Below are 27,674 nucleotides of genomic sequence, written 5' to 3'. Positions count from 1 at the left end.
AATCCAAAACCCAAATCAAAAGGAGTAATATATACACACACTCATATAGACACAATTCCCATTAGAACAAAGATTACACATTAATTTGCTTGTTTAGTAAGATATTAGGTGGTCTGGCAAACACACTAAACCCCAAGAAAGTTTCTCATTTCTCCAAACCAGTGGAGAGAAGGGAAAGGCTACTGGGATCTACACAAAAACCTCTTGTTTAAATTAAATACTTAAATATACACATGCAAACAAACAAATATTTATGTTACTATTATTTTTGAACCATATTGATTAAAATTAAAATTCCTAGATATAGTTAAATGCATTCTTACCTTACTTTGCACAGAAAATCAAGCCCAGTTATAGTAAATACTGCCATGCTTCACATTTCGAAACATTCATTTCACTTAGCTCACTGCTAGGATTTACAATTGTAGCATTCTGGTTTTAGCATTTGACTTTTACTTCTTTCTTTCTTATTAGCACATGGGTTCATTGAGCTCCTGTCTGGATTCTTCTGTCTCAAAGGAGTCCATAAGTTAATTTGCATTATAGGTTTTTTCCATATTTTTTTAGTTAGAAAATTTCCAAATCAGAATATACTCTTTCAGAAATTTATTCTTTTCAATTAATAACAAGCCCTTCTTTTATCTACACTCTTTGTGATATTCTTAGATTTTGGGGTTTTTTTTTAGGTCAGGCTAATTATCTGACCTAATATCAGCATGATAACTTCTGATAATATCAGTCATGTTACCAAATGATTAGTTATCTTTCTCTGGAGAGACAGTAAGCTTCTGGATGACTGGGTGAATTCCAAAGGTCTAGGTAAGAGTGCCTGGGCGAAAGAGAAAGAGAGAAAGAGAGGAAAGCAACCAAAAGAGCAGACTGGGTATAGACTCAATGAATCTGGCTATGATGGAACTTTAGGTCAGACTTTTATACTCTTGCCCAGGAAAAGGGACCAAAGGGGATCCCACTCCCTCTCCATGACTGTGGTCAGATACCTATTCCGAAAGACTGGAAGGTGAAGGAGGGGTAGAGAGAGGAACTGAAGATGCTCTAGAAGAATATGCATTTAATAATGGAGTTACATTGAACAATAGGAGGGAATTTACATCAGATTAGGGCCCACACTACCCTGGGAGCACTCAGAAAACATCAGACAGGCAGAAGTAACTTTTTCCCAATATTAAAAACTAGATAGATATTTCTCCCTTCCATAACTACAGCCATATGTAAGAATAGTCATGGCCTGGATACATCATCCCATTTTAGATATACCTATTCCAGTAAGGTCAAGTGCTTAGACAATAAAAACGTATTTTAGCCCAAAAAGAAAGATTCAGAAAGTCCAAATAGCAGTAAATACAAATTGAGTGGGTAATTACATTTGACATCATAAATATTATTTATATGGCTTAATGTTAGTTACAGGATATAAACTGCTGATATTTTGGAGAGTTTAGTTAATCATGGGACATTGCTAGTTATCTTGCTTTTGAACTCTGAAGACTCAGGAGCAAAGAGTGAAGCTAAAAATTTTGCACATCCCTGCCTCATTTAAATCCTGTTCTCTTTCAAGTCAAGACACCACACTCCTGATGTTGTTGTTGGTTCTCTTCAAGAATGAGGGGAGGCTAGGTGGCGTAGTGGATAAAGAACCGGCCCTGGAGTCAGGAGTACCTAGGTTCAAATCCGGTCTCAGACACTTAATAATTACCTAGCTGTGTGGCCTTAGGCAAGCCACTAAACCCCGTTTGCCTTGCAAAAACCTAAAAAAGAATGAACAATGAACAATAAACTATGAGTAGTAGTAGTAATAGTAGTTGCCCCTTAAGAGACCTGACTAGTCATTCCATTTAGACAATGCTGCTATTTCCTACCTCTTTCTCCTTCTCCTCTTTCTCCTTCCCATGCGGTTTCCTGGTTTCCTCCTCTTCAAACTTTGTCCATTTTATGAGTCATATCTTTTCATGTGGTTTTGATTTCCTATAATTTGCATATTAACTTGGGGTTCAGGGGCTAGATTTTTTCTCCCCTATTTCTTTGATGATTAATTCCATCTTTTTTTGAAACTTGGACAATTAAATCTTTAGTTTCACATAATTTTCATTCATGGATTTTGAAACTGAGCTTTGAAAAACTAGACTTTAATAAAGCCCATTGGGATTCAGAGGGAGCTATTTGACTAAGCCTCTGAAGCAGTGATGAGGAACCTTTTTTCTGCCAAGGGCTGTTTAAATATTTAACATCATTCCTAGGTCATACAAAAACTATCAACTTAAAAATTAAATGTCATTGACCTCCTTGATTTAATGAATTTTGAATCCTGCCTTGGCAGTACCAGACCAAATGATTTTGCAAACAGGCCTGATGTTTTAAAGGATTCACTCTGCTCCCCATTGATTGGCCAATAATAAGTCCCAGTCCAAGCCTCACTTGTTTAATTTTGGATTTTGAAGGTTCAGATTGAGTGCATTAAGAACCTGTTTCTATTCTAGCCAGAAACTCTGAAGTTATTTCCCCACCCAAACTGATTCTTTGAAGAAGTCAAACTAGGCCATCTTTTGTCTCAATTCTTACCTACTCTTTAGTCACTAAATGGACTTTGCTTTAGACAAACTGAAACTTGGAAAAGATCTAGCTTTTAAAAGTCAAGATCTCTCACTGCATCTGGGGACATCTCCTCTCAATTCTTGATGAAGGGGACATTGTTGATGCCATCATAAAGAAGAGAGTTCTTTTGAAAGTGAAAAATTCATGACCAGCCCTAGGGGTACAAAAGCTCAGTATTTCTTTTTTTTCAAGCCTGCAAAGTTCATAGATTAAAACTTTTCCAAAACAGAGACAATAATGATTATTGTTTATCTTTCATTTTCATTTTTTTGGCTTTTTGTAAGGCAATGGGATTAAGTAACTTGCTCAAGGTCAGACAACTAGATAATTATGAGGCTCGATTTGAATTCAGATCCTCCTGATTCCAGGCTAGTGTGCTCTATCCACTGTGCCACCTCACTGCTCCTATCTTTCATTTTTGAAGGAGACCAAGAAATCAGTGAAGCCATGACAAGCACCTGAATTTGATTTGAGTGAGGGGGTGCTGTGCTAAGTCATCTCTCTCACTTTCTCCTCCAGAGCCATCTGGATCCAGTGGCCAGATTTAAATCAGGACCCAGGATATAAGACATTCATGATTAAATGACTTACCTAAGGTCTCACAACTAGTAAGGATCAAGTGCTGAGGCTGGATTCGAACTCCAGTCCTCCTGACTTAAAGTCAGTGCTCCATCCACAGGCTGTTCAGGGACAGGCTGAATAACAAAGTTCTAGGGGAAGATACTGAGGGAAAGAGAGAAAGAAAAACAACCATAAGAGCAGCAATAAGAGCCACCTGGGCTTAGGCCATCAGGAGAGTAGCAGTCAAACTTTTAAAGTCTTGCCCACTTCTTGTGCAGGGAAGAGTCAGGGAAAAGTGATTAAAGGAGGCATCCCACCCCCTCTGTATGAGGGTACCCATTCTGAGAGTCAGAGAGCTGGAGAAATAGTAAAGGGATGAACTGTGGTTGCTCTTATCTTGATAAATTTACTTTTAACTATGGAGTTACATTGAACAATAGGAGGGAATTTACATTCCATTAGGACTCATGCTGCCCAGGTAGCACTCAAAAAATATTAGACAGCCACAAATAACATTTTCTTAATATTAAAAACTAGACATATTTCTCCTGCTACAATTGTGATCTGTGTCTTTTCATAGACTTGGATGACTTTGGAGGAGAGAGTGAGACTGGAGATTTTGCACAGTCCTGCCTCACTTAAATCCAATTTACTTGCAAGTCAAGACTATACCCTTGTGATATCATTTTTCTTCCTCAAGAATGAAGGACAGACAACAGCTGTTAGTTAGAGCTGCTAGTTCTGTTTTAACATTTCAAAGTTGAAAACCTAGAATATGAATCATAGTTTTATTTAATAATTCAGATGCCCTGATTTCTTATTTTAATAACATTTAAAAAATACTTGACTTGTATTTTCACTTTCTGAGGCATTTTAAAAGACCTGAGAAATATAGAAAAATAATGTTATGAGAGGGTTTCCCTTTTACTATTTACCAAGTAGATTACTCATGAGGCAAGTAAAAGAAAGGAGTTAGTACCATATTAAAATGGGCAAAGCTTCTATCATTTGGATTAGAAGGCAATCCAGTATAATGGAAAAGTCACTCCTTCCTTGACTTCATTCATTGCTCTTTTAATTTTCTCTCCTATACCATAAAAATCTTCACCTTGGACTTTGATCATCCCCATCCCCACCTCTCACGTTGAACTACCTTCCACATCTGTAGCCTCTCCTTCTGCTTAGCTGACTCTCCCAGGGCACTTCATATCTTGCTTCTTTTACTTACAGACTGCATAACCTTGAACAGTCCTCATGTATAAAATGAAGAAGTTAAATGAAATGATATCTTCCTGTCTTTGATGGATAAACTATGAACTTATGACTATGAAATTTCATTCTTTAGGTTCTTTCCATTTAATCCTAAATCTAATCTAAATTCAGTGATGAAATGAGTAAGTGATAAATCTTTCATTAGAAAAGATTTTCCTGAATATATATAAAATAAAAATATAATTTACCATTCAATCCAGATTCTGAAATGCAGCAACACCAGGTTGGGTCTATTTTACTTTGGCCATCAAGAGATTATTTTTTTCTTACTAGCTTTATGCATAGCCTAAAAGAACCTAATATACTCAAAGAACCCAGAAGAACAAAAAGAAATTTATAACAAACACCTATATATAAATTAAAGGGAATAGTCCTTGCACTTTGTTCAAACTCCACAGCTCCTCATCTGGATGCAGATGGTACTCTCCTTTGCAGACAGCCCAAAATTATTCCCGATGGTTGCACTGATGGAATGAGCAAGTCCTTCAAGGTTGAACATCACTCCCATGTTGCTGTTAGGGTGTACAGTGTTTTATGATTTCTATTTAGAATTGGAATTGCTGGGTCAAAGGGTATGAACAGTTTTATGGCTCTTTGGGCATAGTTCCATATTGCTCTCCAGAATAGTTGGATCACTTCATAACTCTACTAGCAGTGTATTAATGCCCCAATCCCCCCACAACCTCTTCAATATTGATCATTTTCCCTTATTGTCATCTTAGCCAATCTGACAGGTGTGAGCTGATACCTCATAGTTGTTTTAATTTGCATTTCTCTGATCAATAATGATTTGGAACATTTTTTCATATGATTATATATAGCTTTAAATTCTTCATTTGAAAACTATTCATATACTTTGACCTTTTATGCAGCTGGGGAGTGACTTGTAACCTCATAAATTTGATGCAATTCTCTATATATTTTAGAAATGAGACCTTTATCAGAACACCGAGTTGTAAGATTACATTCCAGTTTTCTGCTTTCCTTCTGATTTTGGCAAGATCGATTTTATTAGTGCAGAAGATTTTAATATAGTGAAAATAATTCATTTTCTTTCAGTTTATAATGTACTCTATTTCTTTTTTTGGTCATAAATTTGTCCCCTTCCCATAGATCTGTTAAATATTTTCTTGGTCTTATAATTTATCTATGGTGTTGCTACTTTATGTCTAAATCCTGTATACATTTTTACCTTATTTTGGTATAGGGTGTAAGATGTGGGCCTGTGCCTGGTCATCGCCATTCTATTTTCCAATTTTCCCAATAATTTTTTTTTTTATCAAATAGTGAGTTCTTATCCTAGAAACTAATGTCTTTGGGTTCTCAGAGAGATTACTGTAGTCATTTACTACTGCTCTTTTTGAACCAATCCTAATCCACTGATCTATTGCTCTATTTCTTAACCAATACCAGGCAGTTTTGATGACTGACACTTTATAGTATAGTTTTTAGAACTGATAGAGCTAGACCACCTTCCTTTACATCAGTTCCTTTGCTATTCTTAACCTTCTATTGCTCCAGATGAATTTTTTTCTATTTTTTTCCTAGCTCGATAAAATAATTATTTGGTAGTTTGATTGGTATAGCACTGAATAAATAATTTAATTTGGATAGAATTGTCATTTTTATTATATTAGCCTGACCTAACCAGGAGCAATTGACATTTTTCTGGTTATTTAGATCTGATTTTATTAGGTTGACAAGTACTCTATATTTGTGTTCATTCAGTTTCTGGGTTTATCTTGGGTGGGTAGAATCCTAAGTATTTACTTTAAATGGAAGTTCTCATTCTGTCTCTTGCTCTTCAGCTTTGTTATTCATATATTTATGTGGGTTCATTTTATATCCCACTACTTTGCTGAATTTTTTAATTGTTTCAAGAAGTTCTTTTAGATGATTTTCTCAGATTCTGTACATATCACCTGCAAAGGATGAAAGCTTTGCTTCCTCATTGCCAATTCTGATTCCTTCAACTTCTTTTTCTTTGCTTATTGCTAGAGCTAACATTTCTAAATTATATTGAATACTAATGGTGACAATGGGCATTCTTGTTTCACCCCTGATCTTATTGGAAATGCTCGTAGTTTATCTCCATTACATGTAATATTCGTTGAAGACAGCATCTTTTAAAGTGGTAATAATCTATATCTAGCCAATCTTATATCTTTGCTCAAAACTGAAAAAGAAATGAATAAAATTTCTAGGTTTGCTAATGCAATTTTTTAACTTTTGTATTTTTTTCATTGAGCTAGCTAGTGTTGCTATTATTCATAAAATTTTGGAGAGCAAAAAGCATTTGTTCACTATCAGTCTTGCTCCAATCTTCTCTGTTAACTTTTATGAAAACTCAACTGGAATAGAACTTCAGGATTCACTAGCTTTTCATTCCTCCCTCTGAAAACTACCTAATTTTTTAATTTTATTTATTTTCTATTATTTAAATAATCTTGTTGTGAGAGTAATCATAAACCCCCCTCTCACCCCCCCCAAATATGAGAAACCTAAATTATAGTGAGAAATAAAAGAAAGTACACTTCAGTCTGTATTTGGATTCTAATGGCTCTATGAGATGAATTGTCTTCCCCATCATGGCCATGAGAGAGGTTGCTTCAATATTTTTCCCCACAGTTTCTATCACTAACTGTATTTCCCTCCACTCTATTTCTTCTGACTATCATCTATTCCATTCTCTCTCTCTCTCTCTCTCTCTCTCTCTCTCTCTCTCTCTCTCTCTCTCTCCTTTCATCCTATCCCTGTTCAGAAGTATGTTGTATCTGAGTATGCTCTCCCACGATCTTCCCTCTCTTCTATCACCTACTCCCCCCTTTTCTCCCCCCTTCCCCCTCATCACATCCCTTTCTTCTCATTTTACTCTACAGTAATGTAGGTTTCTATACCCTATTAAGTGTGTATATTCTTTCCTCTCTAAGCTATTTCTAATGAGAATGAAGGTTCACACATTTCCCCTTTGCCATCCCCCATTCCACTCCACATTCTGAAAGCTTTTTCTTGATTCTTATGTGAAACATCTTAGCCCCTTCTTTCTCACCTTTCACTTCCTCCCAGTACTTTCTTTTATCACCCATTGACTCCATCTTCTTACTGTATTATACCAGTATATTCAGCTCACATGAGTTATCAGTATGTTCTTCCCATACAGGAATATAAACAATTCAATATCATTAAGTTCCTCATAATTAGTCCTTCTTGTCCACCCTCTCTGTGGTTCCCCTGAGTCCTGTACTTGGAGATCAAACTATCTGTTGAGCTCTAGTTGTTTCAACAGGAAAGTTTGAAAGTCCCCTCTTTCATTGAAAATCCATCTTTTCCTCTGGAAAAGGATGTTCATTTTACTAGGTAGTTGATTCTTAGTTGCCTTCTGGAATATCATATTCCAAGCCCTACAAGCCCTTAATGTAGACATTTCCAGATCCTGTGTAATTCTGACTATACAGTCACAGTGGTTGAATTGCTTGTTTCCAGTAGCTTTAGTATTTTTCCATGGCTCAGGAGTTTTGGACTTTGACTATAAAATTCCAGGAAGTTGTCTTTTGTGATCTCATTTAGGTGGTGATTGGTAAATTCCCTTAATTTGCATTTTATCCTTTGCTTCTAGGATCTCAGGACAATTTTGCCTTATTATTTCTTGAAAAATGAAGTCTAGGTTCTTTTCCCTGATCTTGCCTTTGAGCTAGCCCAATAATTTTTAAATCGTCTCTCCTGGATCCGTTTTCAAGGTCAGTTATTTTTCCAGTAAGATATTTCACATTTTCTTCTAATTTTGGTTTTTTTTTTTTGGCATAGTTTTATTATTTCATGATTTCTCTCAAACACATAAGCTTCCTTTAGTTCCATTCTGCATTTGAACGAGTTATTTCTTCAGAGAGCTTTTTCATCTCCTTTTCCAGCTGGCCAATTCTGCTTTTTCATACATTCTTCTCCTCATTTGCCTTTTGTATTGCTTTTTTCATTTGATCTAAACTGATTTTTAACATATTACTTTCTTTTTTTTTCAGCTAGTCAGTTAATTATTTTTTATTACACCCAACATTTTTTATAGTAGTATTTTATCATTTCCATTTACATATGAAGTTTTCAGCATTCAGTTTTGTAAGATTTTTGTCACTAAAGGGTTTTTGAAGTGAATTGAGTTGACTGTATTTTATCTCTTTTTTGGGGGGGCAGGGCTATTAAGTCAATCACAGCTAATAAGTATCAGGTATCTGAGGTTGGATTTGAACTCAGGTCCTCCTGACTCCAGGGCCAGTGAGTGCTCCATCTGCTTGTACCACCCAGCTGCCCTGATTGTTATTTTATTTTAAAATTTAATATTTATTCTCATTTTGTACAAATAATTTTTTTTATAAATTAATAAAATATTCTTGTTTAAGAGTAAACGAAGTACCCTCTCCCCCCAAAAAACATAGACTCACTTGAATGATAAAGTAAAGGGGAGAAAAAAAGTTAAAATTAAAAAAATAGTAATAATTGTATGTATGGCCAGGTGGCACAGTGGACAGGGCACCAGCCCTAGAGCCAGGAGCACCTAAGCCCATATCTGGCCCCATACACCCAACAATCACCCAGCTGTGTGACATACAAGCCACCCCAACCCCACTGCCCTGCATAAACCAAAAAAAAGAAAAAAAGACTCAAAATAAAATAAAATAAAATAGTAATAATAGTAGAGGCAGGTGGGTGGCAGACAGAGCACTAGCCTTTGAGCCAGGAGCACTGGGGTCCAAATCTGGCCTCAGACACCCAACAATCACCCTCCTATACAGCCCCAGGCAGGCCACCCAGCCCAATTTGCCCTGCACCCCCAAAAATAAAAATAATAATAATAATATAATATAATAATATAATAATAATAATAATAATAATAATGATAATAAATCTGCATTATTCTGTTTTCCAATACCACCAGCTCTGTTGTGGGTGGATCACATTCTTTATGATAAGTTCATCACAAAAGTTACTTCCATATTTTTCCACCATTGCCATTGCTGATCACAACTCCCTCCTTTTGTATTTCTCCACTACCATGTACTATATTTTCTCTTTCCTTTCACTAGGCTGCTATCAGGATCTGAATGTGTTCAGAATCCCAGAGTCCTGTTCCAGGGACAGAGCTTGGCAGTCTCTCTCTTCACTCCCCTCCCTAGGTTCAATGGGCTCATGCCCTGGGGGCTCCTGCTTACTGGCTCCACCTGCTTCTGTTTCCTGGATCTGGGCTGCTGCAAGCCCATGTTGCTTGCTGTGTGCCCTGAGGGCTGGGCTTCATGTGCTCTCTCTGGCAGAGGTCTCCCCCTTCCCCCAACTTATGCCTGGTGCTCCCTGGGCATAGATCATGAAACTTTCCCGCTGCTGTGAGCTGCAGCTACCAGTGCCCTGGGACTGCCTCTGGGAAGCTGAAGTACTTTTGCTCTGGTGGGCCACCCCTCTGGCAGGCCACCCCTCAGACCCCGGGGAACAGAGCCTTTCTGCTCTTTTCCAGGTTACCTTGAGTAGGAGAACTGCCTCACTGTGTCCCTCTGTGGGTTCTGTCTCTTGAGAATTTAATTAGAGTCCTTAGCTCCGCTCTTGTCGCCATCTTGGCTCTGCCCCCATTATAACATACTACTTTCTTCAGTACTTTTTAATATTTTTTTCACCAAGCAACTGACTTGGTTTTAATGATTTATCTGTATTGCTCTCATTTCTCCTCCCTTTTCCCTCTACTTCCCTTAACTGCTTTTCAAAGTCTTTTTTGATCTCATCCATAACTTGAGCCCATTTCTATTTCTCTTGGAGATTTTGCATATAGCAGCTTAGATTTTGTCATCATCTCAGTATGTATTTTGGTCCTCCATGGACCAAAGTAATTTTCTATGGTCAGATTCTCCTTTTCTGTTGTTCGTTCATTTCCTCAGCCTATGACTGATTTACTGCACTTACAAGGTTTTGGGGAGTTTTGAGGGATAATTCACAGGGACCTTAATTCCTCCAGGATCTTATGACAGGCTCTGACTACTCTCTTGTATGTGTTCTTGCCTCCCCTCTGCCCTGGAGCTGTGATAATGGTCCCTACTCGGCTATGGCAATTGGGAGCCCAATGACCATATCTGAGTATGGGCAAACAGCTGAGTTCTGTCCCATGGAGAACAAAAAGACCTCTTCAGTTTCACCCAAACCCATAACTGTCTGTGGGTTGAGAGCTCTAGACATGCTGGGTGACTCTGCTGACTCCCACTGCAGGTTCTTACCACAGGGCTGCTCTGAGACTGAAGCTCCACTCCTTACTCACTCTGCTATGACAGGGCTCTTTCACCATGCCTTCCGACTCTACCTGATGATCTCTGGGCCAAGAGGTTTGGAAACTGCCCACTTTGCCATGGACCCAGGAGCCTGGACTAGCTATTCTGTGTTGGGGCTGTGACTGGACTGTGGCTTTTTTTCACCCCTGGTCCCAGTGGAACAGACCTTTCTTGTGGAACTTCTAAGTTGTCTTGGACTGGGAAATTGCATCACTCAGTCTTTCTGTGGGTTATGTTGCAGGAGTCCAGCCTCCGTGGGGTTCTTGGAACCTGACAGGAGGGATAGAGTCGGCGAAATGAATTGAGTCAACAAGTGGGTATAGTCAGGAGCAGGTTGACTGACTGTCAGCTGCTTGGATTTATTTTTATAGTTTCAGAATCATGTATGTTTCAAGCAAGCAAGCACCTGAGATCATTTCCTTAGTTACAAGAGTGTACAATTTTCATCATCAGTCATATAGTTCATATGGTTACAAGTTTCAATCATGTGATTACAAGTTTAAGTAATAATCATATAGTTAATTAATTTCTTATCCCTACTCGGATCATGATGACCTTAACCTGTCTGTTACCATATTTATTACTACATTGTATAATTGTTAATTCATTTAAAGCTATCAATTAAACAATTCTTTTAATGGAAAGTTTTTTGTATTTTTTGTGTAGGTAATGTTTTTTTGATACACTTCCTTAACAGTCTGTAGTAAGGGTCTTTATGCTTGTCCATCCATCCGTTAACTCTTACAATAACCAATTTTTCTTTCTGACCTTGTTGGTAGAAGCCACAGTTTCTGTGACTTTTTTTATTCTTTCCCATGAAACTAAGGCTGCTGGAGTTCACATATCAGTCACCTGTACTAACTATTTTCTCACCATCTTTTTCATATATTCCTGTGTATGGTAAGGGGGGCAAAACTATTAATTTCCCTGGAATTCTATCTGACCCATCTTGTATCTGTTTTCCCTGTATATATTCTGGTATCTCCTTCGAATTCCCAGTGCTGGGTTTTCCAGAGATTTCATAATGTTGAAGCCTTTTATATGCCTCAGGGAGAGGCAGTCCTGTTAAATTTAGACAGAGTTTACAATCTGTTTTATTTAAGGAATTTTTCTGAAATCCTTCCTTTATAGTCATTCCAGTATTAGGGTGAGTAAATATTGTAATCAATAATAAACCTATAAATATTGGTATGCATTAAATCCCTATATATATTGAAGAAGAAGGAAATGTTGTTCCATCAGGCAGTGTGACTGCCTTGAGTCTTCTTGCTGCAACTGTGTCAAACAGCTTAGAGACCCTGGCTCCCAACATTTTGTCCCTCTAAATTTTGGCTAGAATCATAATTTGATGGCTTTTGGAGGTTAAGTTTCTGGGAATTTCTGCCTTCATGCTGCCATCTTGTGAAAAAGACCCGCCTTAATCTGGATATATACATACACACATATAATATATAAAAGAATATGTTTTTATTGTTGTTTTTAATTCTTCATTCCCAAAGAGGACCAATGATATAATGAAAGTGTATTTTTTTTTAGATTTTTCAAGGCAATGGGGTCAACAAGGCCACATGGCTAGGTAATTATTAAGTGTCTGAGGTCTGATTTGGACCCATTTACTCCTGACTCCAAGGCCATTGCTCTATCCACTGTGCCACCTAGCTGCCCCCATGAAAGTGCATTCTTAACTTGCTTGGGAATTGGATTTGTGAGGCAGAATTGCACAAAGTCATAAGCCACAATTTCTCCCCCCAGAATCATGAAAGTTCAAAGGCAAAATAAAAGTCAGATTGACATGTAGTGGCCTAGGACGCAGTAGATGACCTTATTCTTTCCTTTTGTTTGTCTAATGCAAGAAGATTAGAGTCACTAGAGCATGATGAATGTGTAAGGGAGAAAAATGGGAAGAATTTTTGGAAAGGAAGGCCAGCCTATGGAGATCTTTCAATATCAAAGACAGAATTTTCTTTTTTTTTAATTGCAGAATTTTAATTCCAAATACAAATTGAAAAATCTTCAACATTCATCTATTTGCCTATGTATATTTTTAAGTGAAAAAATTTCCTTCCACCCTCCCTTCCCACCCCCCTTCCCCTCTGCAGCAAACAGTTGGGTTAATATTTTACATATATATTTGTTTTAAGCATATTTACAGATTAGTCATTTTCAGTATGAGGAATTAGGATTAAAGCAAAGAAATACAAAAGAGAGTTTTCTTAAAGTAAATGTAGTGTTCATCAGGTTGTGAAGAATTTTTTTTTGTTTTTTTTTTTGTTTTTTTTTCCTTCCTCTGGATGGGGATAGCAATGTCCATAGCCATTCTAATAGGATTGGCCTAGCTCTCTGAACTTCTGAGAGCAGCTGCATCCATCAAGATTGATCATCTTACAATGTTTATGTTAATGTGTACATTTTGTTCTTGGTTTTGCTTCTTTCACTCAGCATCAGATTTTATAATTCATTCCATGCTCCTCTAGATTTTGACTATTTATGGTTTCTTATAGAACAATAGTATTCCATAATAAACATATAACATAACTTGTTTAGCCATTCCCCAGTTGATGGGCATCCCCTCAATTTCCAATTCTTTGCCACTCCAAAAAAAAGAGCTACTATAAATATTTTGGAAGATGTGGAACTTTTCCCCATTTTTTATGATTTCTTCTGGATATAAGCCTAGAATTGGAATTGCTGGGTCAGAGGTTATTAACAGTTTTATTGCTCTTTGAGCATAGTTCCATATTGCTCTCCAGAATGGTTAGATCATTTCAGAATTCCACCAGTAATGCATTAATGTCCTAATCCTCCCACAACCTCTCCAACATCGATCATTTCCCCTTATTGTTATCTTAGCCAATCTGATAGGTGTGAGCTGATACTTCATTGTTATTTTAATTTGCATTTCTCTAATCAATAATGGTTTGGAGAATTTTTTTAATGATTATATATAGCTTTATTTTCTTCATTTGAAAACTATTCATATCCTTTGACCATTTATTAATTGGGGAATGATAGAATTTTCTATTAGATGCTGGAGGTAATAGGAAAACCCCTGGTGTTTATTAAATGCCTGGGTGAGGGGTGGTGACATGGTATGATCTTTAGTGCTTATCATAGTGCATAAAAAGCATCTAAGACATGCTTATTTTCACTTGATTCCCAATAAATAATTTGGAACCTTTTAGATAAAAACCAGTAGGGCACTGGGTTGACTAAATTTCTCTCAAAATAAAAAAAAAAATCACCAGGAAAGTGCCTTGGGCAAACTGAAGTGACAGTGCCTGTTTTAAAAAAAAGATAAGAAGAACTAAAGAAGGAGAGCAATAACACCATTGCTACTCTGCTCCATACAAATAAAGACACAAATTAGGGCAAGAAGGAAAAAATGATATGCCTAACCTGCCATTCTATCCTAAAGAAAGGACTCTGCCCACTAGAGAGCCAAAGGATTCTAGAAGGGAATAAATGTTTCCTGGTTGCTATTCTGGCCCCCCCAAAAAGCAATAGCCTCAAGGAGAGGTGTGGCATGAGGGAGTGCTATTGGAGATGCATGCAAATAACTCTAAGACTACTTGAAAAAAATAAAGAAATCCTGATCCCATTCTATAGTCATTCTAATAGCATTTGCTTCTCTTTGCCTCCTATGGTTTCTAGAAAAAGTCAGAACTAGTCCAATTCTGTGGAAGATTTGAAATCCCTGGGTTTCTTGTCACCTTTTAATTAAACAACTAAGTGGGGGGAGGATTGCAGCTAAGTGGCACAGTGGCTAGAGTATTGGACTTGAGGCTCATCTTCCTGAGTTCAAATCTGGCCTCAGTTACTTGCTAGCTATGTGACTTTGAGCAAGTCACTTATCCTTCTTTCCCTCATTTTCCTCATCTCTAGAATAAGTTTCTACTCAGTATTTTTGCTGAAAAAAAATCTCAAATGAGGTCATAAAGCATTGGTCATAAATAAAATATGATTGAACTGCAATTCATTTTTATGTATCTACATTGGTTATGCTAGGCACAGTGATAGATACTGAGGATGCAAAGAGTAAGACAGAAACAAACAAGCAAACAAACAAAAACTTAAGAAGCAATAAACAAAAAAGAGTGAAATTTAAAAAAATGAAGAAACAGAAATAATTTCCGATTTCAAGGATTTAATTCACTATTGAATTGAACTATTAATATACTGTTGGGAAAAGGAAGTTGCTTCTCAATTCAGTTTTCTAGTTCATCATTGCACCCCCACTTTATTAGTTTATAATCTGAATATCTTTTTTTTTAAATTTTGTGATAATAACTATTTGAATAATATTGCAAATGCCATATGGAATATATCTATATTTGTGTAGCCTCCAGTTTCAATAGGAAAAAATGAATTGTCTTTTCCTGAATATATGCTATAAATTCCTTCCATACTGGCAGTCATTATAATAATATTTAGATGAATGATTTGGAGGGAAGAAAGGAAATAATGAAGGACAAATGACAAGCATAAATTGTAAATGACAATTATAGCATCATTTTGATGCTTATTTTTTGTTTTTGATTTGATGCTGAAAGGTCAAAATTGTGTTGCTTTTATCCATAGACTGTTTGATCTCTCTGATCTCTGCCAGTTAAGTGCCTCAAAGAAACTAGGCAATTTTATGTTTTATTTAATTCTTTTCATTGGAGAATCACTTTCTCATTAACTTTTTATAAAACTAAAAGTATATGAAAGATTCTAGTACATACTAATTGCTCAATATTCAATTTTTTATTATTATATGCAAATGCTGAAATATCTAAAATAAAATTCCAGACTTTAATGGCACTCTAAAAATGGTTGACAGAAATTGCTTCAAAATAAAACCTTTCTCTGAAGCTATTGTTATATATAACAGAATAGAAATTTTCTTTATTCTTGTTTTCATGTAATTGTTCCTCTTTCAAGAAATCTAATTAATATTACCATATGTAGGCAAGGAAGAGTGAAAATAATTCTGAATCTAAACTACTCAGTCCTGAACCTATCTGAAAGAATCAATAATCTCTGTAGCTTCGTTTTTTGCACATAGATAAAGCATCAGAACTTGAATCAAAGAGAACTGACGTAGCCTCAGATACATACAGCTATGTGACCCTTATCCCTTAGTTTTCTTGTCCATAAAATAAGCTAGACTTGAAGGAAAGGACAAACCACTTTAATATCTTTGCCAAAAAAAATAACACATAGGGTCCTGAAGCTTCAGTCATGATTGAAATGACTGAATAGCAACAACAACAAATAAATTATAAAGTTGATAACAATGAATGATTTATGATATCTCACAGATCACTGACATCAATCAAACTCTAGATTTACTCTGTTTGAAGACAGCACAGAGTTATATAGGGTACTTCTAAATTCCAATAATCACTATCTTTTCTTCATATTTACAGTAGTTTTTTAAAATTTTTCTCTGACGGGACTAGTAATGAGGAAGTTTATTTTGCATGCTTGGATTTCATAAAATAATATCTTCCTTGTTGACTTCCTTATTCTTTCTGAAATAGGTCTTTGTGATGTGATTTCATTCAAGTACAACCTCTTGTAATTTCTAGTTCATTGATTCAAATGTTTGGTCTCTAACTCGTATGGAATACCAGTTATCAAAGACTTTTCTTGCTTTTCCTAGTAAGAATTTAATTCAGTATATCAAAGCATCCTAAGAATCAATTCTAACATCAAAACAGATCCAATGAAGAAAATAATAAATATTGTATCAATTGCTCAGTTGTCAAGCTGATCTGCACAAACTGAAATCTGTTTCCTTATTGTATGTGTTTTTATTAACCTGAGAAGTAATCCAGGATGTGGTTCATGTAGGGAGGAAGTCAAACAGGTTAGTGTAAGGGCAGTTTGAACTTCAGCAACAATTCTCAACACAGGAGGTGGTAGAAGAAGGAAATGTTCAAATAGTTTTTAGTCAGTAATCAGGTGTTCCTAATAGTCAGCACCCAAGCTGTCGGTTGGACCAAAGTTAACCCTTCCACTCTCGGGCCCATTCCATGAATATGGAATATATGACCTTCAGGAGAATAAGATATCTAGGCAGAGGTGTGTTGGCAACAACTCAGATCAGCTCAGGAATCAATCATCAAATTTTCAGTGTGAGCATTTGCCCTGTTATAAATAAGGGCATCATTTATCATTTTAGTAATTTGCTAGACTCAAGAAAGCACTGGAGAAAATGTTAATAATGTAGACTAAAAGTAAAAGTGTATTGTGTTGGGAAAAGTCAGTTGTTAAACATTTAACAAGCTTAGATAGAATGCTTAAAATATAGCATTGTTGAATATTTATATAATCAATGCTCAATAGGCTTTCAAGTATCCAAGAAGACAAACCGTTCATCGACTATTCATTGAGATAGATTTAAAACTAAAATAGGGGAGTTAAGGATAAAGGGGTACCAGCATCCTAAAGGAGAACTGTTCACTGATGGCTTCCACCACTTGTAATCACCACTAATCAATTTATTTTCCTGTGCTAAACTCTGGTCATTCTGTTAAGGATGAAAGTTAACCCTAACCAAATCCTAACCCAACTGAAATACTTTGGAATACTGAAAGTCAAAAGATTTTACTGCATTACTGAGCCAGCAGTCTTAACTACTGATGAAAAGTTAACATTTAAAAAAAAAAGTGAATGAGGCTCCTTTTTTTTTCCTCCACAAAATAGTTATACATATATTCTTAGTCCTTGGATAGGAACGATAGTCAATGGAGAGGGAAAAATAATCTAGTTTAGTTAAAGTAAATAACAGTGGCAAACATTATTTGGCATCTTAAGGTCTGCAAAATACTCTCTATATATTAATTTCAATTGATACTCTCAACAACCTCTTGATTACTGCACTTATTATCTTCATTTCACAGATGAGAAAAATGAAGTTAAAAGAAATTAGGCTTGTAGCAGTCACAGAACTAGTATATATCCCAGACATGGATTTAATTCAGTTATTCCTAGCACCATCAGCTAAATTTACAAAAGGGATTTGTTAGGGAAGTTTGTATACAACTTCAAAATAGGGGCAAATGGTAAATTAATCTTTCTTTTTTCAAACCAATGAAAATAGAACAGGTCTTAAGGAAACAAATAAAAATAACTTTTTGGAAAATGAGGGACACAGTTTTATAATGGAGACTATGGAGGTGAATCAAGGCTAGAATCATTTTTACATTAATTCAGTTATATAAACCAAAAGGGATAATTTTTGGAATGAAAGATAAAGTCTTGATTGAAATAACAGCAATGATCATATAACTCATGATCACATAAAAGGGAAGTATTAACTTGCCAATTAGAATTACCACATTTCCATGGCATCCCCATTTAGTAACTTAACACATAAAGAAAAACCGAAAAATTTATCTTTATTCTACTTTAAAAAAACAATTTAATATGTCCATCCACTGTGAAATGATGAGTATTTTTATGAACCTAAAGGTTTTGTCATAAAGATCTGGCATTATTAAAAATGGCCAGAAATAGCATAGTCCTTAACTGAAATCCTTGTTTCATACAAGACTTTATTATCCGCAGATGAGATAGAGTAATGATTGATAATAGTTTCTGTCAAATTGATTGTGTTACATAAAAAACTCAAAATTTTGAAATAATAGTATATATTTTTAATTTAAAATTTCTTGACCTTTTTGTCATAAATGAACTTTTCTGGGTTTCCCAGATGTTAGGGCTCTCCTTGTGATGTCATACTATTTTACATATTTTGTATATTTACCTGTACATCTCTTCAATAGAATAGAAAGTCTTTGATGTCAGGGACTATTATAATTTTCTCTTTGTATCCCTGGCTAGCACAGAATCTGACATATGGATTTTGCTTAATAATTGTTTACTGAATTGAATTGACCTAATAAAGAGGGATGGAAAATCAGGCTTGGAGTGTTGAATATAGAATCGGTCAGATGTGGTCACTGGTGACTTTCTTTAATTTTTGTTAACTGTTAGAAGAGACCAGAGCTCATTGAACTAAGGTATACCTAGAAATAATTACAACCTAAAAGCAAAAAGTAACAACTTTAAAATAGAAACATCTCTATAGTTTATGCATTTCTTGTAAATCTTGTCTCTTTCTATTTAACAAACACTGTTTGCTCATATAAACTTGGGTCATAGCACTGTTTATTACTTAACAATAGTACCTTTGGTCTGCTTTCACTTTCTAGCTAATTAAATGTAAATATTGATTCAAAATCTAATCCATTGGCTCTAGGTGTAATTTTTTCACCTTAATGTGTACAAGCACTCTTCCTTACAGTAACAGAGTATGATTGTTTATTGCTATCTACTCACCATCCAGATTGCCAGAAACCTGGCCCCTATATCTAGAAGTGACTATTAACTAAAGTCATCAATGGACATTTTGCTATTAAGAAGACGATAGGCTTGGAGTAGATTGACCATAACCTTTAAACTGATCAAGGTTTTTAGGGTGCCACAGTGAAGACACATGAAACTACTTAGATACATTAAAAAGTCTTATTTCAAAAAGTGCAGATTAATAGATTAAAATATGATTACATGAGGATTGAGGGATATGATGATGTTTGTCCTTCATTCTCAAAGAAGATCATGACATCATGGAGGTGATGCCATGACAGATCCATGAACTGGATTTGAGGGAGGGGGGTTGCTGGGCTAAGTCACCAGCCTCACTTTTTCCTCCAGAGTCATCTGAGTCCAGTGGCCAGATATATCAGGACACCTGGAGATGGTGCTGGATGTAAAGAGGCAAGCAGAATTAGATGACTTGACCAAGGTCACACAGCTAGTTAGTGTCCATTGTCTGTGGTCTGATTTGAACTCCCATTCCTTTGATTCCAAGGCCAATTCTCTATCCACTGCACCAACTAGTTGTCCTATTGAGGGATATAGGCTCTATGCAAAGGAAGGCATTTGATTTGAAGTAGTTTTAAAGAATCATAGGATTTAGCCCTGGGGGAAAAGAACTGAAAGTTCAACTTGCATCTCTCACTTTATAGAAGAAGTTATTGAGAAACCAAAGTGATTTAACCAAAACACAAAGGAAGGAAGGTATCTTTTTCTTGTTTTTGTTATTTAATGTCTGCCAAGGAAATTAAAGGGTTTATTTCTATATTGAGTTGTAAGTAAGACTAAGGTCCCTTACAACCAAAAGACTATATGTTTTATGATACTCTTTCTAGAAATTTCCACTCCAGGTAGTGAAACAAATAAAAAAAATCGATCAATTAATTTTTGCATTTAATGAGCTGTTGTTTTGGAAAATTAACTATATGAGATTATCTATAATATAAAATTCCAGAGCAAGATATAATGGAAAAAATTTCCTTCCATAATGAAATGAGTCAGGTGGGTGGCTTTACATTTAAGAAAAAGGTAGAACAAATGCTACTTAAACAATCTACTCTCTAAAGGTGATTTATACTGCTTCTTGGAAAACAATAAGGTCCTTTATGTAGCAACATAATTAAGAAATATCCTATCAATAAAGGATCATGCAGTACACCAAAAACTAGGAAATACAATATGCACAGTAATTTTTTTATTTGAGTACTCTTAAAAAAGCAATGCTCTCCTCAATTAACCTCTCTTACCAACCACAAAGAAAAGGTGACCTTTCTAGTATAAATAGTGTTCTGTGCTTTCTAAATCAACAAGCATGTATTTCCAAGACTTAAATCATTCTATTCTATTCTATTCCTCTTGTTATGAGGAAACCAATGTGTAAGATATATATATATATATATATATATATATATATATGTTTTTATTTTTTATGTTTATAAATATAGATTTATATGTATACATATATAAACTCATATGTACATAAATATGTATGTATGTATGTATGTATAAAAAGAAAAAGAGAGGGAGAGAGAGAAAGACAGAGAAGGAAGCAATATATGTGTAGTGGATAAAAATCAAACCTTAAAGATAAGAAGATCTGTGTTCAAGTCATATCTGAAACATGCCAGAAATGAACCTATTCATTTAATTTAAAGTTTTAATTCCTTAGAATCACTCTGTTTCCTTTTCTGATATTTTTCTATACCAAATACATATTGTTGCACAGTTGTTTCATTTTTATCCAACTCTTCATGACCCAATTTGAGGTAGAGTAATTTGCTATTTTCTTCTCCAACTCATTTTACGGATGAGAAAACTGAGGCAAAGAGGGTTAAGTCCATTGTCACTCAATTAAGTAATTGCCTGATGCTGGATCCAAACTTGGGAAGATTCATCTTCCTGACTTCAGACCCAGCCCTCCATCTACTGTCCTACCTAGGTTCTATATATACTTATATACACTTGTAGTTTGTGTGTATGAGAGAGAGGAAAAGACAGATTTGCAGTTGGTGAAACAGTATATAGAGAACTGGTCTCGATGAATCCCTTTGCTCTCTGTGATGCATATTGGACATGTCCCCTAGCTCTAGCAAACTCTCTAGGACTATAAATTGAAGAGAGAGTGTCTGTTTGCAGTAGAAGTTTCTTATCAGTATCAATGAAATTATAGATCTTTTCCCTTTTGTCTGTCTCTATCTTTATTTCCTCTATCTTCCTTTCTGTCCCTGTCTCTCTACACATTCATACATGGACACATACAAACATACACACATACTGATTGAGAGCTTAAAATCTCAGTGTCACTAACAAAGAATTCTTACTTAATGTGTGTTTGGGGGTGCAGTAGATAGAGCACTGGTCCTGAAGTCAGGAGGAGCTGAGTTCAAATCCAGTCTCAAATCCTTAATAATTACCTAGATGTGTGATTTTGGGCAAGTCACTTAACCTCATTGCCTTGCTAAAAATAATGTATGTTTGATGCAAGACCATTTGTGATATATTTTATTTTTAAAGGTAAAATTATCAATACTTCTTATAATAAAAGAAGTCATTACCTGTAACTATGCATCATATTTTGTTTTCTTGTCTCCAAGAATGTTTCTTATTCACTTTTAAAAATGAACATTGCTACATTGCATGGTACTAGACTGGAAAAAGGAAGAGCAGAGAAATAATACTTGTTCTGCAACTTTAACTTCTACTTCACCTCTGGGGGTTTCTTTTTTTTAGTCTTTAAAACAACAGGATTGAGAAAAATAATATCAAAGTCCTTTATACATATATAAAATGATCATCACAAAAACCTTGAGAATTAGATGATATTATTATCCTCATTTTACAAATGAGGAAACTAAGACAAGAAGAGATTAAATGACTTACCCAGAGTCATACAGGCAATGTATTGTCATCCTGACTACAGACCTGCACTCTACCTTTTCACATATTTTGATACACAGCAACTCCACTCCCTCATCTCTCCTCTTTTCCCAATTCCTTCTTTTAATAAATGACTGGGAGCTTAATTTTTCAATCAACTTTACATTTTCCATGGATTCCATGACACTTCATAACCCTTGGTTCCCCTAACATCCTTTCAGCTTTTTTTTGGTACATAGTTTTATCCCTTTTGATTGTAAGGCTCAGACTATCTTTTTCACTGTATTTCCACTAAAATTCAGATTTTATAATAAAAAATCCTATTTTCACTTTCAACTACACCTTGCTATGGTAGGAAAATTGATAACTATTAAATAAAATTTTGCTTTATGATTTCCTGTCTCAAATTATTAGATATATTACTTATTTGAGTACAAAGCAAACTGATTTAGGATTACTATGGGATACCTTATGAATAAGAAAATTTTTCCTGAATGTCTTACATTCTTTTAAATGTTGTTCTTCAATGATTGCATACATGTATAAATTTCATATTTTTCTCTGTATTCACTTATATTTATTTATGCTCTTAACATAGAGCAAAAGCATGCTAATTCATTAACCAAAGTCATAGAATAATCTCCTTAAGCAGCTGAGGGAAACTTTATCAAAGTAAATTAGTAAGTCCTGGCACTGCTGTGAGTTTACGTAAGAGGCTAAAGTGTACAATTAATTGATATGCCAAATCAGATAGGGATTAGTTCTAGAAACTGCCCTGGTCTATACAAATAGCACCTGTTTGCTCAGATGTCTTCCTTGATCATACCCCCCCGCCCCATGTTTTGTTCCTGTGATTCAAAACCTTTAGACTGACTGATTCCAGGGAGTCAGCCAAATGGGCCATATGAACTGCTTCATGGATCAAGCGCCATTAATAAATGTTTTCGATTTGTACTTTAATTTAGTCCAGTGGTTTTGATTTTCACTTCTTATATTTATTTTAAAAGCTTTTTAAGGTTTTCTTATCATTAACCCATTCTTCATTCTGAAATCATTGGTACTCCTGAAATTTTTGTCATAGTTAATGTTCTATCAGCATTTCCACTATGCATGGAGGAGGAAGGGCTTATTACTAGGGCATTCCTTTCACATTGGGTTCAAATTTGACTCAGCCCAGATGTACCTTTGTTCTTATATTTTTTTTTTGTTTACTGGTATGTATATTAGGGAGGAAGTTAGATGACATTTTATTTATTTTAAGTTGCCTTTTTTTTAGGAGCAGCAAAAAGGAAGGCTGTTTTCCTGCTTAATCTTTTTTTAGAAATAAATTTCTACAAGTAACAGCCTTTTCATATTTTTTGAATAATCCCCCTTGCAAAAGAGATTATTTAACTTTGAAATGCAGCTGCTGCACACCCTTATTAACTAATCTCCAGAGCAATTTTCCATTCTACATTGTGCCCAGTTGTATATACACTATCTTGCGAAAAGCCTGATCCTTTTGCCCAAGTTCAATGAAAATTTTAATGAGAATTTCTTGGGAGCTATTAATGAATTATACCTTTCCCCAAAATTTTTACCATTGAAATTATCACAGGTGACAGTTTTGCAATACTTAATTTAAGATTATGTTGTACATCTGAGACCTGCCACCAATGATAAATTTAGTCTTTCAGATTTCCCATCAATAAGTTATATTTAACGTTAAATGGCAAGGCAGGATCACAGAATCCCAAAGTTCTAATCAAATAATCTTGATCCTTGATCTATCTACTTGGAGATTGCTGAGACCAGGAAATATATATATAATATATATATATATATATATATATATATATATATATATATGTACTTGATGAATCACATACAGTAGGGAAAATTAATAGGAAAAGAAATGCTATAAATGAAGACTCAGAACCTTTTAAAAAATTGCCATAATGAGGTTCTGACCATTTTCCTTCCATTGGTAGCAGCAAAAGGAGGGTTAATATGGTAAATATTAGGTACATAGGTAGTCACTACAAAATAATAGGGGAAATGAAGAAATTGTAACATAATTCATAGTGAAAATTAACATTCCTAAAATGGCACTCATGTCAGAAGTTGCCATCTTCTACTGTGTTTGGAACATTTACGAAAACTAAAAGACACATACTATAAAGAGTAGTGTTCTATATTTTATTTCAAAAGTACAATGAAATCAGCCTCAAAACTTGATTAGTCCCAAAAACTAAGGTTCTGGACTTTCTCAACATCCTAGGTATAAAAGCCTAACCCAAAGTTTTGAAACTCCTAAAGCTTGATAGATATTTCTCTGATTAAAGTCAACTCACTTTTCTGAACAAATGCAACTTTCTGACCCATTGCAACCAGCACCAGAGGTAAGAGGAATAGTGTCCAATTGATCCAGCAATCTGTTTTTACTGATTATTCTTTCTGTTCAATTGCAATCTTATCATTTAATGTTATATGTGTTCTCCTTTTATTCCAAACTGGAAAATGAACCAGCATACCAAGACTAAATCAAAGAAAAAGAGATCCAGTTTTTAAACAGGAATGAAAGGTGGTGGGGTTATAGAAAAACAGACAAATTTAATAGCCTACCATTCAGAAAGCTACATTTATATTCAGCATTCAGAGGAAGATGTATGCATATCATTTCACTGTCCTAATACATGGGGAATTTTGTGTTTGTGTTTGTGCCATGTACCATAATTAGCATTTACTGAAAAAAATGATATTATCCTTTCTATTCTCATTCAGATTTTTCTAGTGGTCTATCATATTTAATTTTCTAAAAATTGATTCCTCTCCTTAACTTCTTTTTTTTGTTTAATTTTGGATAGATTTATCTAGCTCCCAGAAAGGAAATTTGAGGTACCCACCAGGAGAACTGACCTGGCTATTTCCTCCTGCAAGTCATTTAATTTCACCTTTAAGAATTTGGATGGAGGCAGCTAAGTGGCACAGTGGATAGAGCACTGGCCCTGGAGTCAGGAGGACCTGAGTTCAAATCCAAACTGAATTCAAATCCTCATAATAATTGCTTGGCTTTGTGACCTTGGTCAAGTCACTTAACTCATTACCTCAAATAATTTTTTTTTAAAAGAAAATGTATAGTTTAGAAAAAAAGAATTTGGATACTATATAGCATTTGATACATACATTAGTATTGATATTATTTGATTGTCTGTTACCTGTTGACAAAAAGAAATTTCCCTGCAGATAACTTTTCATTAAATTTACTTTTATTTTTGTGTTTTTAGAGATCATGATTAATGCTCCTCTTTTTTATATCAGCTAGAATAAAATGGATTTTGTTCCTTATTCTGTATATGTGGCTCTGCTTCAAGTGTTTTTTGTAAAGAAGATATTGTCACATTCTGTTTTTCAATATACTTTGCTAATCTGCATTTATTGGATGGGTGAGTTCATCCCAATCACATTCACAGTTATGATTATTGTATGTTTTCCTCCATCATATTTTTTTACCCTGTTTATCATGTATATTCCCTCTGACTAATTAATAGTGACAAAGTTCTTAAAAGTAACAGGTACAGAAGCGGCTAGGTGGCACAGTGGATAAGGCACTGGCCCTGGAGTCAGGAGTACCTGGGTTCAAATCTGGTCTCAGACACTTAATTAGCTAGATCTATGGCCTTGGGCAAGCCACTTAACCCCATTTGTCTTGCAAAAAAAACCTAAAAAAAAAGAGTAACGTATCATCTACAGCCATTTAGGGATATAAGTATTTTAATTTTATTAAGTCCTTTATGGTCCCTTTTCAATTTACCTTTCCCCCTCTTTTTTCCTTCTTATTTGTACCAAGTCTTGTCTTTAAAAATCAAATTTCCTTCAAAACTCTGGATTTTTCATCAGGACTGCTTAAAAGTCCTCTGTTTCATTGAATATCCATTTTTGTGCTGAAGGATTATACTCAGCACTGGGTAGGTAATTCCTGATTGTAATCCTAAATCTTTTGCCTCCAAGAATACTATATTCCAAGCCTGAAATTCCTTTAATGTGAAAGTTTGTGTAATCTTGATTGACTCAAAAATATTTGATTTTTTTTTCTTTCTGGATGCTTGCAACATTTTCTCCTTGATCTGCAAATTTTGAAATTTAACTATAATATTCCTGGGAATTTTTATTTTGGGATATTTTTCAGAATTTATCAGTGAATTCTTTTTCTATTTTACTCCATGGTTCTAGGATATCAAATAATTTTTCATTGATAATTTATTTAAATGGTTCTTTTTTAAATATTCTTGGCTTTTAGTTAGTCCAGTGATTCTTATATTATCAGTCTTAGATTTATTTTTCTGGTCACTTGAGATACTGAACATTTTTTTCTATTTTTAAATTTTTTTCATTTTTTTATTGATTCTAGAAATCATTAGCTTCTATTTATCCAATTTTAGGTTTTATTTGATTGGAGCTTTTTTGGTCTTGTTTGTGAGGCAGTCAGACTTGGAAAGGCCACACAGTTAGTAAGTGTCAAATGGATAAAGGCCATCTTTGAACTCAGGTCCTCCTGAACCTAGGACCAGTAGTCTATTTATTATGACATCTAGCTGCCTTCTCCATTCAAATTTTTAAGAAATTATTTTCTTCATCAAATTTTTTTTGTATTTCTCTGATATTTTTTCCTTCCTGTCTTATGGTTTTCTTTCTTTTCCTGTAGTCCTAATTCTTCATCCAAAAAAATGACTAATCTAAAACATGTTAAACAAATATATATGTTCCATGTTCACCAAGCTGTTCGCATTGAGGGAAGGGAATCAGGAACAGAGGGTTAAAGGAAATTATGCAATTTTACAATTACTTTCCCCCCCCCCAAGTGATATTTCACATTTTACTCAATTTTCTCATTATTTTTGATGTTGTTTATTTCTTATTATCTCATGGAGTCATTAGTTTTCACTTTCATAATGATTGTTATAGAATTATTTTCTTCTGAGAGTTTTTACCTTCCTTTTCTATTTGGCCAATTCAAAATTTTTGGGGAATTGATATTTTATTTTATTTTCCCAATTATATTATAAAATTATAATAGTTTTCCTTTAACATTCAGTCACATGCATATGTATATGTAAAATTGCATAATTGTCATCCTAGCTATGGCTCCATGTGATTTGAAATGGTTCTTTCTGGCTTTAATATCCTCTCCTTGAATTGGAAGCATTGGAATTTGGCTATAATATACCTATTAGTTTTCATTTGGTGATCTGTTTCAGGAAGTGATTGAAGGATTCTTTTTAGTTCTATTTAGCTATTAATTCTTGGATATCAGCACAGTTTTCCTAGTTAATTTCTCTTACATGACAATTGATTGTTTTTAATTTTTCTTAAAACTGCCTATTCATATCCTTTGACTATCAAAAAATGGATCATTCTATTAATACATTTGACTCAGTTTTCTACATATTTGACGAGGCTTTTATTAAAGAAACTTGTAAAGTTCTTTTGCTAGTAGCAAATGTTTTTTCCTTCTAAAGTTAAATGGATTAGATTTGTTTTTGCAGCAGTTTTTAATTCCATGTAAAAAGAATTTTCCTCTTTACTTCTCTTGAGCCTCCATAGCACTTGCTCCATCATAAACTCTTCCATTATCCATAAATCTGACATGTTCATTTTTCCATACTCTTCTAATTTACTTATATCACCCTTTAAATCTAAGTGATTTATGCA

This window comes from Macrotis lagotis, chromosome 2 (genome assembly GCF_037893015.1).
Source record: "Macrotis lagotis isolate mMagLag1 chromosome 2, bilby.v1.9.chrom.fasta, whole genome shotgun sequence".
In the NCBI taxonomy this organism is placed as follows: Eukaryota; Metazoa; Chordata; class Mammalia; order Peramelemorphia; family Peramelidae; genus Macrotis; species Macrotis lagotis.
This window is presented reverse-complemented; position numbering follows the sequence as displayed.